The following is a 13,576-nucleotide window of genomic DNA, read 5'->3' as shown; positions in this document are numbered from 1 at the left end:
GGAGACAGCAGGCAGGTGGGGTGCGAGGGAGAAGGTAGTGGGGGGGCTCGCGGAGGGAGAGAACAACGGAGTGGGAGGGGGGCATGGGGAGGGGGCATGGGGGGAGGTGGGCATGGGGGGGGCATGGAGAGGGGGGGCGGGGGGCATGGAGAGGATGGGGGGGGGGCATGGAGAGGGGGGGCGGGGGGCATGGAGAGGGGGGGCGGGGGGCATGGAGAGGGGGCGGGGGGCATGGATAAGGGGAAGGCGGGGGGCATGGAGAGGGGGGGCGGGGGGCATGGAGAGGGGGGGCGGGGGGCATGGAGAGGGGGGGCGGGGGGCATGGAGAGGGGGGGCGGGGGGCATGGAGAGGGGGGGGCGGGGGGCATTGGAAGGGGGGGGCGGGGGCATGGGAGGGGGGGCGGGGGGCATGGAGAGGGGGGGCGGGGGGCATGGAGAGGGGGGGGCGGGGGCATGGAGAGGGGGGGCGGGGGCATGGAGAGGGGGGGCGGGGGGCATGGAGAGGGGGGGGCGGGGCATGGGAGGGGGGGCGGGGGGCATGGAGAGGGGGGCGGGGGGCATGGAGAGGGGGGGCGGGGGGCATGGAGAGGGGGGCGGGGGGCATGGAGAGGGGGGAGGGGGGCATGGAGAGGGGGGGAGGGGGGCATGGAGAGGGGGGGGCGGGGGGCATGGAGAGGGGGGGCGGGGGGCATGGAGAGGGGGGGCGGGGGGCATGGAGAGGGGGGGGCGGGGGGCATGGAGAGGGGGGCGGGGGGCATGGAGAGGGGGGGCGGGGGGCATGGAGAGGGGGGGCGGGGGGCATGGAGAGGGGGGGCGGGGGCATGGAGAGGGGGGGCGGGGGGCATGGAGAGGGGGGGAGGGGGGGCATGGAGGGGGAGGGGGGCATGGAGAGGGGGGGCGGGGGGCATGGAGAGGGGGGGCGGGGGGCATGGAGAGGGGGGGCGGGGGGCATGGAGAGGGGGGGGCGGGGGGCATGGAGAGGGGGGGCGGGGGGCATGGAGAGGGGGGGGCGGGGGGCATGGAGAGGGGGGGCGGGGGGCATGGAGAGGGGGGGCGGGGGGCATGGAGACGGGGGGGCATGGAGAGGGGGGCGGGGGGCATGGAGAGGGGGGCGGGGGGCATGGAGAGGGGGGGCGGGGGGCAAGGAGAGGGGGGGCAGGGGCATGGAGAGGGGGGGCGGGGGGGCATGGAGAGGGGGGGTGGGGGCATGGAGAGGGGGGGCGGGGGGCATGGAGAGGGGGGGCGGGGGGCATGGAGAGGGGGGGCGGGGGGCATGGAGAGGGGGGGCGGGGGGCATGGAGAGGGGGGGCGGGGGGCATGGAGAGGGGGGGCGGGGGCATGGAGAGGGGGGGCGGGGGGCATGGAGAGGGGGGGCGGGGGCATGGAGAGGGGGGGAGGGGGGCATGGAGAGGGGGGGAGGGGGGCATGGAGAGGGGGGGGCGGGGGGCATGGAGAGGGGGGGCGGGGGCATGGAGGGGGGGCGGGGGGCATGGAGAGGGGGGGCGGGGGGGCATGGAGAGGGGGGGGCGGGGGGCATGGAGAGGGGGGGCGGGGGGCATGGAGAGGGGGGGCGGGGGGCATGGAGAGGGGGGGCGGGGGCATGGAGAGGGGGGGCGGGGGGCATGGAGAGGGGGGGCGGGGGGCATGGAGAGGGGGGGCGGGGGGCATGGAGAGGGGGGGGCGGGGGGGCATGGAGAGGGGGGGCGGGGGGCATGGAGAGGGGGGGCGGGGGGCATGGAGAGGGGGGGCGGGGGGCATGGAGAGGGGGGGCGGGGGGCATGGAGAGGGGGGCGGGGGGCATGGAGAGGGGGGGCGGGGGGCATGGAGAGGGGGGCGGGGGTGCATGGAGAGGGGGCCGGGCGGGGGGCATGGAGAGGGGGGCCGGGGGGCATGGAGAGGGGGGCCGGGGGGCATGGAGAGGGGGGGCCGGGGGGCATGGAGAGGGGGGGCCGGGGGGCATGGAGAGGGGGGCGGGGGGCATGGAGAGGGGGGGCGGGGGGCATGGAGAGGGGGGCGTGGGGCATGGAGAGGGGGGGCGGGGGGCATGGAGAGGGGGGGCGGGGGGCATGGAGAGGGGGGCGGGGGGCATGGAGAGGGGGGGGCGGGGGCATGGAGAGGGGGGGCGGGGGGCATGGAGAGGGGGGGGCGGGGGGCATGGAGAGGGGGGCATGGAGAGGGGGGGCGGGGGGCATGGAGAGGGGGGGGCGGGGGGCATGGAGAGGGGGGGCGGGGGGCATGGAGAGGGGGGGCGGGGGGCATGGAGAGGGGGGGCGGGGGCATGGAGAGGGTGGGCGGGGGCATGGAGAGGGGGGGCGGGGGGCATGAAGAGGGGGGGCGGGGGGCATGGAGAGGGGGGGCGGGGGGCATGGAGAGGGGGGCGGGGGGCATGGAGGGGGGGGCGGGGGGCATGGAGAGGGGGGGCGGGGGGCATGGAGAGGGGGGGCGGGGGGCATGGAGAGGGGGGCGGGGGGCATGGAGAGGGGGTGCGGGGGCATGGAGAGGGGGGGCGGGGGCATGGAGAGGGGGGGCGGGGGCATGGAGGGGGGGGCGGGGGGCATGGAGAGGGGGTGGCGGGGGGCATGGAGAGGGGGGCGGGGGGGCATGAGGAGGGTGGCGGGTGGTCATGGAGGGGGGGGCGGGGGGGCATGGAGGGGGGGGCGGGGGGGCATGGAGGGCGGGGGCGGGGGGCATGGGAGGGGGGGGCGGGGGGGCATGGAGAGGGGGGACGGGGGGGGCATGGAGAGGGGGGCGGGGGGGCATGGAGAGGGGGCGGGGGGCATGGGGAGGGGGGACAGGGGGGCATAGAGAGGGGGGCATGGAGAGGGGGGGTGGGGGGGCATGGGGAGGGGGAGCGGAGGAAGGGGGATGGGGTGGGGGGGGAGGGGGAGCGTGAGGAGGGAGGGCGGGGGCCCTGGGGAGGGCGGGCGGGGTGGTCGGGGGGGCGTGGCGAGGTGGGGCCTGGGGAGGGGGGGTTGGTGGGGAGGGGGGCGGGGGGGCTTGTGGAGGGGAGGGGGGAGATGGGGGGGGTGGGGCGTGGGGTGAGGGGGGGCGTGGGGAGGAGGTGCGTGGGGAGGAGGGGCGTGGGGAGGAGGGGCGTGGGGAGGAGGGGCGTCGGGAGGAGGGGCGTCGGGAGGGAGGGGCGTCGGGAGGGGGGGCGTCGGGAGCGGGGGCGTGGGGAGGGGGGGTGTGGGGGGGGGGTCGTGGGGAGGGGAGGGCGGGGGGCCGTGGGGAGTGGGGGGGGCCGTGGGGAGGGGCCGTGGGGAGGGGGGCCGTGGGGAGGGGGGCGTGGGGCCGGGGGGTGGGAGGGGGGCGGGGGGCCGTGGGGTGGGAGGGGGGCGGGGGGCCGTGGGGAGGTGGGGCGGGGGGCTGTGGGGAGGGGGGACGGGGGCCGTGGGGAGTGGGGAGGGGGGCTGTGGGGAGGGGGGGCGGCAGGCCGTGGGGAGGGGTGGTGGGGGGCCGTGGGGAGGGGTGGCGGGGGGCTGTGGGGAGGGGTGCCGTGGGGAGGGGGTGATGGGGCATGGGGAAGGGGGGAGAGGGGGCGTGGGGGGCCAGGGCGGCGTGCGGAGGGGAGGCGAGGGGAGCGTGGGGAGGGTGGGCGAGGGGAGGGGGGGACGAGGGGAGGGGTGGCGAGGGGAGAGGGGGGCCAGGGGAGGCGGGGGCGCGCGGAAGGGGGTGGGGGAGACGGGGGCGCGCGGGAGGGTGGGGGAGACGGGGGCGCGCGGGAGGGGGTGGGGGAGACGGGGGCACGCGGGAGGAGGCGGGGGCACGCGGGAGGGGGTGGGGGCGCGCGGGAGGGGGTGGGGAGGCTGGGGAGGTGGGGGCGCGCGGGAGGGGGTGGGGGCGCGCGGGAGGGGGTGGGGGAGGTGGGGGCGCGCGGGAGGGGGTGGGGGAGGTGGGGGCGCGCGGGAGGGGGTGGGGGAGGTGGGGGCGCGCGGGAGGGGGTGGGGGAGGTGGGGGCGCGCGGGAGGGGGTGGGGGTGGCGGGGGAGGTTGGGGCGCGCGGGAGGGGGTGGGGGAGGCGGGGGAGGCGGGGGAGCGCGGGAGGGGGTGGGGGAGGCGGGGGAGGTGGGGGCGCGCGGGAGGGGATGGGGAGGCGGGGAGGTTGGGGCGCGCGGGAGGGGGTGGGGGAGGCGGGGAGCGCGGGAGGGGGTGGGGGAGGCGGGGGAGGTGGGGGCGCGCGGGAGGGGGTGGGGGTGGGCGGGGGAGGTGGGGGGCGCGCGGGAGGGGGTGGGGGAGGCGGGGGGAGGTGGGGGCGCGCGGGAGGGGGTGGGGGAGGTGGGGGCGCGCGGGAGGGGGTGGGGGAGGCGGGGGAGGTGGGGGCGCGCGGGAGGGGGTGGGGGAGGCGGGGGAGGTGGGGGCGCGCGGGAGGGGGTGGGGGGAGGCGGGGGAGGTGGGGGCGCGCGGGAGGGGGTGGGGAGGTGGGGGCGCGCGGGAGGAGGTGGGGGAGGTGGGGGCGCGCGGGAGGGGGTGGGGGAGGCGGGGGAGGTGGGGGCGCGCGGGAGGAGGTGGGGGAGGTGGGGACGCGCGGGAGGAGGTGGGGGAGGTGGGGGCGCGCGGGAGGAGGTGGGGGAGGTGGGGGCGCGCGGGAGGGGATGGGGGAGGTGGGGACGCGCGGGAGGAGGTGGGGGAGGTGGGGGCGCGCGGGAGGAGGTGGGGGAGGCGAGGGCGCGTGGGGGGGGATGGGGGAGGCGGGGGAGGGGGTGGGGGAGGCGGGGGAGGGGGTGGGGGAGGCGGGGGCGCGCGGGAGGGGGTGGGGGAGGCGGGGAGGTGGGGGCGCGCGGGAGGAGGTGGGGGAGGTGGGGACGCGCGGGAGGGGATGGGGGAGGTGGGGACGCGCGGGAGGAGGTGGGGGAGGCGAGGGCGCGTGGGGGGGGATGGGGGGAGGCGGGGGAGGGGGTGGGGGAGGCGGGGGAGGTGGGGGCGCGCGAGAGGGGATGGGGGAGGTGGGGACGCGCGGGAGGGGGTGGGGGAGGCGAGGGCGCGTGGGGGGGGATGGGGGAGGCGGGGGGCGCGTGTGGGGGGATGGGGGAGGCGGGGGCGTGCGGGAGGAGGTGGGGGCGCGCGGGAGGGGGTGGGGGCGCGCGGGAGGAGGTGGGGGCGTGCGGGAGGGGGGTGGGGCGCGCGGGAGGGGGTGGGGGCGCGCGGGAGGGGTGGGGGCGCGCGGGAGGGGGTGGGGGCGTGCGGGAGGAGGCAGGGGCGTGCGGGAGGAGGTGGGGGCGCGCGGGAGGGGGTGGGGGCGCGCGGGAGGGGGTGGGGGCGCGCGGGAGGGGGTGGGGGCGCGCGGGAGGGGGTGGGGGCGCGCGGGAGGAGGCGGGGGCGTGCGGGAGGGGGTGGGGGCGCGCGGGAGGGGGTGGGGCCGCGCGGGAGGGGGTGGGGAGGCAGGGGAGGTGGGGGCGCGCCGGAGGGGGTGGGGGAGGCGGGGGCGCGCGGGAGGGGGGTGGGGGAGGCGGGGGCGCGCGGGAGGGGGTGGGGGCGCGCGGGAGGGGGTGGGGGAGGCGGGGGCGCGCGGGAGGGGGTGGGGGAGGTGGGGGCGCGCGGGAGGGGGTGGGGGCGCGCGGGAGGGGGTGGCGGTGGCGGGGGAGGTGGGGGCGCGCGGGAGGGGGTGGGGGAGGCGGGGGAGGTGGGGGCGCGCGGGAGGGGGTGGGGGAGGCGGGGGAGGTGGGGGCGCGCGGGAGGGGGTGGGGGAGGTGGGGGCGCGCGGGAGGGGGTGGGGGAGGCGGGGGAGGTGGGGGCGCGCGGGAGGGGGTGGGGGCGCGCGGGAGGGGTTGGGGGAGGCGGGGGCGCGCGGGAGGGGGTGGGGGCGCGCGGGAGGGGGTGGGGGAGGTGGGGGCGCGCGGGAGGGGGTGGGGGTGGCGGTGGCGGGGGAGGTGGGGGCGCGCGGGAGGGGATGGGGAGGCGGGGGAGGTGGGGGCGCGCGGGAGGGGGTGGGGGAGGTGGGGGCACGCGGGAGGGGGTGGGGGAGGTGGGGGCGCGCGGGAGGAGGTGGGGGTGGCGGGGGAGGTGGGGGCGCGCGGTAGGGGGTGGGGGAGGCGGGGGAGGTGGGGGCGCGCGGTAGGGGGTGGGGGAGGCGGGGGAGGTGGGGGCGCGCGGGAGGGGGTGGGGGTGGCGGGGGAGGTGGGGGCGCGCGAGAGGGGATGGGGGAGGTGGGGACGCGCGGGAGGAGGTGGGGGAGGCGAGGGCGCGTGGGGGGGGATGGGGGAGGCGGGGGCGCGGGAGGGGGTGGGGGTGGCGGTGGCGGGGGCGCGCGGGAGGAGGTGGGGGAGGTGGGGGCACGCGGGAGGGGTGGGGGAGGTGGGGGCACGCGGGAGGGGGTGGGGGAGGTGGGGGCGCGCGGGAGGGGGTGGGGGCGCGCGGGAGGGGGTGGGGGTGGCGGTGGCGGGGGAGGTGGGGGTGCGCGGGAGGGGGTGGGGGAGGTGGGGGCGCGCGGGAGGGGGTGGGGGAGGTGGGGGGGCGGTAGGGGGTGGGGGTGGCGGGGGAGGTGGGGGCGCGCGGGAGGGGATGGGGAGGCGGGGGAGGTGGGGGTGCGCGGGAGGGGATGGGGAGGCGGGGGAGGTGGGGGCGCGCGGGAGGGGGTGGGGGAGGTGGGGGTGCGCGGGAGGGGGTGGGGGAGGTGGGGGCGCGCGGGAGGGGGTGGGGGAGGTGGGGGCGCGCGGGAGGAGGTGGGGGAGGTGGGGGCGCGCGGGAGGGGGTGGGGGAGGCGGGGGAGGTGGGGGCGCGCGGGGAGGGGGTGGGGGAGGCGGGGGAGGTGGGGGCGCGCGGGAGGAGGTGGGGGAGGTGGGGACGCGCGGGAGGAGGTGGGGGAGGTGGGGGCGCGCGGGAGGGGATGGGGGAGGTGGGGACGCGCGGAGGAGGTGGGGAGGTGGGGGCGCGCGGGAGGAGGTGGGGAGGCGAGGGCGCGTGGGGGGGGATGGGGGAGGCGGGGGAGGGGTGGGGGAGGCGGGGGAGGGGGTGGGGGAGGCGGGGCGCGCGGGAGGGGGTGGGGGAGGCGGGGGAGGTGGGGGCGCGCGGGAGGAGGTGGGGGAGGTGGGGACGCGCGGGAGGGGATGGGGGAGGTGGGGACGCGCGGGAGGGAGGTGGGGGAGGCGAGGGCGCGTGGGGGGGGATGGGGGAGGCGGGGAGGGGGTGGGGGAGGCGGGGAGGTGGGGGCGCGCGAGAGGGGATGGGGGAGGTGGGGACGCGCGGGAGGGGTGGGGGAGGCGAGGGCGCGTGGGGGGGATGGGGGAGGCGGGGGGCGCGTGTGGGGGGATGGGGGAGGCGGGGGCGTGCGGGAGGAGGTGGGGGCGCGCGGGAGGGGGTGGGGGCGCGCGGGAGGAGGTGGGGGCGTGCGGGAGGGGGTGGGGGCGCGCGGGAGGGGGTGGGGGCGCGCGGGAGGGGGTGGGGGCGTGCGGGAGGAGGTGGGGGCGCGCGGGAGGGGGTGGGGGCGCGCGGGAGGGGGTGGGGGCGCGCGGGAGGGGGTGGGGGTGCGCGGGAGGGGGTGGGGGCGCGCGGGAGGAGGCGGGGGCGTGCGGGAGGGGGTGGGGGCGCGCGGGAGGGGGTGGGGGCGCGCGGGAGGGGATGGGGAGGCGGGGGAGGTGGGGGCGCGCGGGAGGGGGTGGGGGAGGTGGGGGCACGCGGGGAGGGGGTGGGGGAGGTGGGGGCGCGCGGGAGGAGGTGGGGGTGGCGGGGGAGGTGGGGGCGCGCGGTAGGGGGTGGGGGAGGCGGGGGAGGTGGGGGCGCGCGGGAGGGGGTGGGGGTGGCGGGGGAGGTGGGGGCGCGCGAGAGGGGATGGGGGAGGTGGGGACGCGCGGGAGGATGGGGGTGGCGGGTGGCGGGGGCGCGCGGGAGGAGGTGGGGGAGGTGGGGGCACGCGGGAGGAGGTGGGGGCGCGCGGGAGGGGGTGGGGGTGGCGGGGGAGGTGGGGGCGCGCGGGGAGGGGGTGGGGGAGGTGGGGGCGCGCGGGAGGGGATGGGGAGGCGGGGGAGGTGGGGGCGCGCGGGAGGGGGTGGGGGAGGTGGGGGTGCGCGGGAGGGGGTGGGGGAGGTGGGGGCGCGCGGGAGGGGGTGGGGGAGGCGGGGGAGGTGGGGGTGCGCGGGAGGGGGTGGGGAGGCGGGGGAGGTGGGGGTGCGCGGGAGGGGGTGGGGAGGCGGGGGAGGTGGGGGTGCGCGGGAGGGGGTGGGGGAGGCGGGGGAGGCGGGGGCGCGCGGGAGGAGGTGGGGGTGCGCAGGGGGGGAGGCGGGGGTGCGCGGGGGGGGAGGCGAGGGCACGCGGGAGGGGGGTGCAGGGGCGCGCGGGAGGTGGGTGCAGGGACGCGCGGGAGAGGGGTGCGGGGGCGCGTGGCAGAGGGGTGCGGGGGCGCGCGGGAGAGGGGTGCGGGGGCGCGCGGGAGAGGGGGTGCGGGGGCGCGCGGGAGAGGGGGTGCGGGGGCGCGCGGGAGGTGCAGAGGCGCGCGGGTGGGGGGCAGGGGTGCGTGGGAGGGGGGTGCAGGTGCGCGCGGGAGGGGGAGGCGGGGGTGCGCGGGAAGGGGGTGCAGGGGGGGGCAGGGGCACGCGGGAGGGGGAGGCGGGGGGTGCGCGGGGCGGAGGCGAGGGCACGTGGGAGGGTGGGGCAGGGGCACGTGGGAGGGTGGGGCAGGGGCGCGCGGGAGGGGGAGGCGGGGGTGCGCGGGGTGAGGCGAGGGCACGCGGGAGGGTGGGGCAGGGGCGCGCGGGGGGGCAGGGGCGCGCGGGGGGACAGGGGGGCGCGGGGGGACAGGGGGGCGCGGGGGGACAGGGGGGCGCGGGAGGGGGGTGCAGGGGCGCGCGGGAGGGGGGTGCAGGGGCGCGCGGGAGGGGGGTGCAGGGGCGCGCGGGAGGGGGGTGCAGGGGCGCGCGGGAGGGGGGGTGCAGGGGCGCGCGGGAGGGGTCGGGGTGCAGGGGTGCGCGGGAGGGGGGTGCAGGGGCGCGCGGGAGGGGGGTGCAGGGGTGCGCGGGAGGGGGGTGCAGGGGCGCGCGGGAGGGGGGGCAGGGGCGCGCGGGAGGGGGACAGGGGCGCGCGGGAGGGGGGCAGGGGCGCGCGGGAGGGGGGCAGGGGCGCGCGGGACGGGGGTGCAGGGGCGCGCGGGAGGGGGGTGCAGGGGTGCGCGGGAGGGGGGTGCAGGGGCGCGCGGGAGGGGGGGCAGGGGCGCGCGGGAGGGGGGCAGGGGCGCGCGGGAGGGGGGCAGGGGCGCGCGGGAGGGGGGCAGGGGCGCGCGGGAGGGGGGCAGGGGCGCGCGGGAGGGGGGCAGGGGCGCGCGGGAGGGGGGCGGGGGCACGCGGGGGGAGCGGGGGCAGGTGGGGGGGGCGGGGGTACGCGGGAGGGGGGCGGGGGCGCGCGGGAGGGGGGGCGGGGGCGCGCGGGAGGGGGGGCGGGGGCGCACGGGAGGGGGGGCGCGCGGGAGGGGGGGTGGGGGTGCGCGGGAGGGGGGGTGCAGGTGCGCGCGGGAGGGGGAGGCGGGGGTGCGCGGGAGGGGGGGCAGGTGCACGCGGGAGGGGGAGGCGGGGGTGCGCGGGGGGAGGCGAGGGCACGCGGGACGGTGGGGCAGGGGCGCGCGGGGGGGGCAGGGGCGCGCGGGGGGGGCAGGGGCGCGCGGGGGGGGCAGGGGCGCGCGGGGGGGGCAGGGGCGCGCGGGGGGGGCAGGGGCGCGCGGGGGGGGCAGGGGCGCGCGGGGGGGGCAGGGGCGCGCGGGGGGGGCAGGGGCGCGCGGGGGGGGCAGGGGCGGCGGGAGGGTGGTGCAGGGGCGCGCGGGAGGGGGGTGCAGGGGCGCGCGGGAGGGGGTGGGGGAGGCGGGGGCGCGCGGGAGGGGGTGGGGGAGGCGAGGTCGCGTGGGGGGGATGGGGGAGGTGGGGGCGCGCGGGAGGGGGTGGGGGAGGCGGGGGAGGTGGGGGCGCGCGAGAGGAGGTGGGGGAGGCGAGGGCGCGTGGGGGGGATGGGGGAGGTGGGGGCGCGCGGGAGGGGGTGGGGGAGGCGAGGGCGCGGGAGGGGGTGGGGGGCGTGCGGGAGGGGGTGGGGGCGTGCGGGAGGGGGTGGGGGAGGCGAGGGCGCGGGAGGGGGTGGGGGCGTGCGGGAGGGGGTGGGGGCGTGCGGGAGGGGGTGGGGGCGTGCGGGAGGGGGTGGGGGCGCGCGGGAGGGGGTGGGGGAGGCGAGGGCGCGGGAGGGGGTGGGGGCGTGCGGGAGGGGGTGGGGGCGTGCGGGAGGGGGTGGGGGCGTGCGGGAGGGGGTGGGGGAGGCGAGGGCGCGGGAGGGGGTGGGGGCGTGCGGGAGGGGGTGGGGGCGTGCGGGAGGGGGTGGGGGCGCGCGGGAGGGGGTGGGGGCGCGCGGGAGGGGGTGGGGAGGCAGGGGAGGTGGGGGCGCGCCGGAGGGGTTGGGGGAGGCGGGGGGCGCGGGAGGGGGTGGGGGCGTGCGGGAGGGGGTGGGGGCGCGCGGGAGGGGGTGGGGAGGCAGGGGAGGAGGGGGCGCGCCGGAGGGGTTGGGGGAGGCGGGGGCGCGCGGGAGGGGGTGGGGGCGCGCGGGAGGGGGTGGGGGAGGCGGGGGCGCGCGGGAGGGGGTGGGGGCGCGCGGGAGGGGGTGGGGGAGGTGGGGGCGCGCGGGAGGGGGTGGGGGTGGCGGTGGCGGGGGAGGTGGGGGCGCGCGGGAGGGGGTGGGGGAGGTGGGGGCGCGCGGGAGGGGGTGGGGGAGGCGGGGGAGGTGGGGGCGCGCGGGAGGGGGTGGGGGAGGTGGGGGCGCGCGGGAGGGGGTGGGGGAGGCGGGGGAGGTGGGGGCGCGCGGGAGGGGGTGGGGGTGGCGGGGGAGGTGGGGGCGCGCGGGAGGGGGTGGGGGAGGCGGGGGAGGTGGGGGCGCGCGGGAGGGGGTGGGGGTGGCGGGGGAGGTGGGGGCGCGCGGGAGGGGGTGGGGGAGGCGGGGGAGGTGGGGGTGCGCGGGAGGGGGTGGGGGTGGCGGGGGAGGTGGGGGCGCGCGGGAGGGGGTGGGGGAGGCGGGGGCGTGCGGGTGGAGGCGGGGGCGTGCGGGTGGAGGCGGGGGCGTGCGGGACGGGGTGGGAGGAGGCGGGGGCGTGCGGGACGGGGTGGGAGGAGGCGGGGGCGTGCGGGAGGAGGCGGGGGTGCGCAGGGGGGGAGGCGAGGGCACGCGGGAGGGGTGTGCAGGGACGCGCGGGAGGTGGGTGCAGGGACGCGCGGGAGGTGGGTGCAGGGACGCGCGGGAGGAGGGTGCAGGGGCGCGCGGGAGAGGGGTGCGGGGGCGCGTGGCAGAGGGGTGCAGGGGCACGCGGGAGAGGGGTGCGGGGGCGCGCGGGAGAGGGGGTGCGGGGGCGCGCGGGAGGTGCAGAGGCGCGCGGGTGGGGGGCAGGGGTGCGTGGGAGGGGGGTGCAGGTGCGCGCGGGAGGGGGAGGCGGGGGTGCGCGGGAAGGGGGTGCAGGGGGGGGCAGGGGCACGCGGGAGGGGGAGGCGGGGGGTGCGCGGGGCGGAGGCGAGGGCACGTGGGAGGGTGGGGCAGGGGCACGTGGGAGGGTGGGGCAGGGGCGCGCGGGAGGGGGAGGCGGGGGTGCGCGGGGTGAGGCGAGGGCACGCGGGAGGGTGGGGCAGGGGCGCGCGGGGGGGCAGGGGCGCGCGGGGGGACGGGGGGGCGCGGGGGGACAGGGGGCGCGGGGGGTGGCAGGGGCGCGCGGGAGGGGGGTGCAGGGGCGCGCGGGAGGGGGGTGCAGGGGCGCGCGGGAGGGGGTGCAGGGGGCGCGCGGGAGGGGGGTGCAGGGGCGCGCGGGAGGGGGGTGCAGGGGTGCGCGGGAGGGGGGTGCAGGGGCGCGCGGGAGGGGGGTGCAGGGGCGCGCGGGAGGGGGGTGCAGGGGCGCGCGGGAGGGGGGTGCAGGGCGCGCGGGAGGGGGGTGCAGGGGCGCGCGGGAGGGGGGTGCAGGGGCGCGCGGGAGGGGGGGCAGGTGCTCGTGGGGTGGGGCAGGGGCGCGCGGGAGGGGGGTGCAGGGGCGCGCGGGAGGGGGGGCAGGGGCGCGCGGGAGGGGGGTGCAGGGGTGTGTGGGGTGTGGCAGGGGTGCGCGGGAGGGGGGGCAGGGGCGCGCGGGAGGGGGGCAGGGGCGCGCGGGAGGGGGGCAGGGGCGCGCGGGAGGGGGGCAGCGGCGCGCGGGAGGGGGAGCGGGGGCACGCGGGGGAGAGCGGGGGCAGGTGGGGGGGCGGGGGTACGCGGGAGGGGGGCGGGGGCGCGCGGGAGGGGGGGCGGGGGCGCGCGGGAGGGGGGGTGCGCGGGAGGGGGGTGCAGGTGCGCGCAGGAGGGGGAGGCGTGGGTGCGCGGGAGGGGGGTGCAAGGGGGGGCAGGTGCGCGCGGGAGGGGGAGGCGGGGGTGCGTGGGGGGAGGCGAGGGCACGTGGGAGGGTGGAGCAGGGGCACGTGGGAGGGTGGGGCAGGGGCGCGCGGGAGGGGCAGGGGCGCGCGGGAGGGGGAGGCGGGGGTGCGCGGGGGGAGGCGAGGGCACGCGGGGGGTGGCAGGGGCGCGCGGGAGGGGGGTGCAGGGGCGCGCGGGAGGGTGGTGCAGGGGCGCGCGGGAGGGTGGTGCAGGGGCGCGCGGGAGGGGGGTGCAGGGGCGCGCGGGAGGGGGGCGCAGGGGCGCGCGGGAGGGGGGCGCAGGGGCGCGCGGGAGGGGGGTGCAGGGGCGCGCGGGAGGGGGGCGCAGGGGCGCGCGGGAGGGGGGCGCAGGGGCGCGCGGGAGGGGGGTGCAGGGGCGCGCGGGAGGGGGGGCGGGGGCGCGCGGGAGGAGGGGCAGGGGCGCGCGGGAGGGGGGTGCAGGGGCGCGCGGGAGGGGGGGCGGGGGCGCGCGGGAGGGGGGGCGGGGGCGCGCTGGAGGGGGGGCGGGGGCGCGCGGGAGGGGGAGGCGGGGGGGCGCGGGCGCGCGGGAGGGGGAGGCGGGGGCGCGCGGGAGGGGGAGGCGGGGGCGCGCGGGAGGGGGAGGCGGGGGCGCGCGGGAGGGGGAGGCGGGGGCGCGCGGGCTGCGGATTTGACGGTTTTGTTGTATTCTTGCTGATTGCAGAGTCAGACGGACCTGTTAAAATAAGAAGTGAAACTTCTAACCGCACTGACTCTGGGAGCATGCGCTGCTCGGTCTCCAAAGCCGGGATTTTAATCCCTGAGCGAATCCGCGCCAAAATCCACAGATTTCTCCGGCTCCGTGTCTCACAGTCAGATGGGCGCCGCCATCTTGGATTCCCATCGGTCACCGCGCTATATCCGCGCAGGCGCAGTCAAGCCCGGGAGGTGCGCCGCCTCCTGGCCTGCCGGGAAACTGCACTTTCTCCACAACCTGCAGATTGGTCAGCCTGGCTCACAGTTATCTCAGTTTGAGTGTTAAGTTTATTTATTAGTATCACAGGTCGGATCACATTAACACTGCAATAAAGTTACTGTATTGTTTCTTGCACGCTATACAGACCAAGCGTGCCGTTCATAGAGAAATGTTTAATTTATTTATTGGTCACAAGTAGGCTGACATTCATGCCGCTGTGACAATCCCCCAGTCACCACACTCCGGCGCCCGTTCGGGTACACTGAGGGAGAATTTAACATGGTCAATGCACCTGACCAGCACGT

The 13,576-nt window shown here is 82.9% G+C and overlaps 1 protein-coding gene across 2 annotated transcripts in view; it reads right to left on the bottom strand.

The window, feature by feature from the left end:
• anapc1 (anaphase promoting complex subunit 1) overlaps positions 1-13,211 on the bottom strand; it is a 248,134-nt gene extending 234,923 nt beyond the window's left edge. The window contains exon 1 of one of the 2 annotated variants that reach the window (XM_078212275.1): positions 13,032-13,211. The gene's annotated coding sequence lies outside the window, so the exon portion shown is untranslated. The remainder of the gene's footprint in view (positions 1-13,031) is intronic. The other variant, XM_078212276.1, reaches the window with a different exon arrangement.
• Between the last annotated feature and the right edge of the window lie 365 nt (positions 13,212-13,576).

Source organism: Mustelus asterias, chromosome 5 (genome assembly GCF_964213995.1).
Source record: "Mustelus asterias chromosome 5, sMusAst1.hap1.1, whole genome shotgun sequence".
Classification (NCBI taxonomy): Eukaryota; Metazoa; Chordata; class Chondrichthyes; order Carcharhiniformes; family Triakidae; genus Mustelus; species Mustelus asterias.
The sequence above is the reverse complement of the archived record's forward strand: the minus strand, read 5'-3'. Positions and strand labels throughout refer to the sequence as shown.